This window comes from Orycteropus afer, unplaced genomic scaffold, assembly GCF_000298275.1.
Source record: "Orycteropus afer afer isolate SDZICR_OR568_19922 unplaced genomic scaffold, OryAfe1.0 scaffold01013, whole genome shotgun sequence".
NCBI classification, from domain to species: domain Eukaryota; kingdom Metazoa; phylum Chordata; class Mammalia; order Tubulidentata; family Orycteropodidae; genus Orycteropus; species Orycteropus afer.
This window is the reverse complement of record NW_006922600.1, coordinates 222,565-224,753: the sequence shown is the minus strand read 5'-3', so window position 1 is coordinate 224,753 and position 2,189 is coordinate 222,565.

The following is a 2,189-nucleotide window of genomic DNA, read 5'->3' as shown; positions in this document are numbered from 1 at the left end:
TCTCCTCACCTATAACCCTGGGGCTGACTGCTCTTCTGTCCGAGTTCCTGGCTTTTATCCCCTTTCTCCTGCTCTTCCGGCCTGCTACTCTGGGCGTCCCTGAGTTGTCTCTCCTCACCTGTAACCCTGGGGCTGACTGCTCTTCTGTCTGGGTTCCTGGCTTTTATCCCCTTTCTCCTGCAACATTCATATGGAGGAAATGCAGGACAAACATGATTGCACAAATAGGAGGGGCACACACGGAGGGTTACTGGGGAGGGAGGGGAGGAGACTGGGTTAGGGTTGGGCACGGTAAATGGTGAGTGAAACTTAATGTACACGAAATGTTGAATGTAAAACAAACTCTTAAAATAATAATAATAGTAATAAAATAAAACAAGGAATATTTAACAACATTAAAAAAGTATATAATTTATCCAAAAATTGTGTTCAACAGCAGATTAGACACAATGAATGAAGCAGAAATTATTTGCAGGAAAGATAAATAATAAAACATTAGAGACAGACATGCTGTATGACAACAAAATTGGAGTACGTGGAAGAGCCCATGAGAGACTTACAGGACCAAAAACTTAAATATATGTAAGTAGAGTCTGTAAGGAGAGGGAAAGGAGCTCTGGTGGTGTAGTGGTTAAGGCATTTGGCTACTAACCAAAAGGTCAGTGGTTTGAAATCCTCAGCCTCTCTGCAGAAGAAAGTTTAGGCAGTCTGCTTCTGTAACGGTTTACAGTCTTGGAAACCCAATGGGGGTCACTATGAGTCGGAACCAACTTGATGGCAATGAGTTTGGTTTCTTGGAAGAGTGGGAAGAGCGAATAGGGAAAGAAAATATTTGGAGGATACATGGTTAAGAATCTTTCAAAAAAAAAGATGAAAGGCATCAAGCAGTAGAGTCGAGAAGTGCTGGAAAGTGCAAGCATATTGCATTATAAACAAACATATGTATTTAGTTTATGTTTATCATTGTAAGAAACTGTCAAAATATTTTTCAAAGTGGCTGTGCCATTTTACATTGCCACCAGCAATGAATGGGATTTCCCACTGCTCTGAATTCTCACCATCATTGGCTACTGTTGCTTGTATTTTCGTCATTCTTTTGGGAATATAGTGGTATGTCATTTATATAGAGCATATTTTCATATGCTTATTTGCTATTTTCATATTTTCTTAGGTGAAGTGCCTGTTCAAATATGTTTTCTGTCTATTATAGGGATGCTTTTCTTCATGTAATTGAGTTGTTACAGAGAGAGAATTTCTTTGTTGTACATATGTTTGTAAAACTTTCTCCTAGTTTGTGGTGTGCCTTTTCATTTTCTTAGCTGTGTCTGTTGAAATATAAACTTAAACTTTTTAGAAAATAAAATACAATCTACTTTTTTTCTCGTATCATTCACAATTTTGTATCTTATTTTAAAACTCTTGGCTTTAGGCAAAGTCACTATGATATGCCTACTCCTCACTTATCGACCATCTTGTTATCCAACATTTCACATTTACTATGACAATAGTAAAAAATCTGTCATCTGACTATTTTGTACATTAATGACATATATTTGGCAGTAACAAATGCCAAGGTGTGAGGAGGCAGTAACACTGGCTGTGATTGTTAATGTGTCACCTTGGCTGAAGTTTGATTCTCAGTGGTTTGGGAGTTATGTAATGATACAATTTGGCAGTTATGGAATGATTTACTTTGGCAATTATATAACCCTGTTGTCATTCTCCATTTTGTGATCTGATGTGGTCATCCTCCTTTTTCACATGTCTAATTTTTACATAACAACATGGTATTTGTAACTTAACCATGTCCATGAGTCAGGAGTGGGTATACTCCTTTGTTTACTCCTATAAGTTTTATAGTTTTATCTCTTATATTTTGGTCTGTGATCCATTTTGAGTTAATTTTTTGTGCAGAGTGTGAGGTTTATTGGTCAAGGTTCAGTTTTTATTTTAATATATAAAATGTTCAATTGTCTATAACAACATTTGTTGAAAAGACTATCTTTTTTCCATTGACTTGCCTTGGTATCTTTGTTGAAAATGAATTATGCACATTTCCCCACTAGTTCTTCTGTTTTATTGATCTACATAGCCATACTCTTGCCAACAGCACAATGGCTTGATTACTACAGCTCTATACCAGCCACTCCTCGGAAGGAAGATTGGGCAATCTACTTCTGTAGTGATAC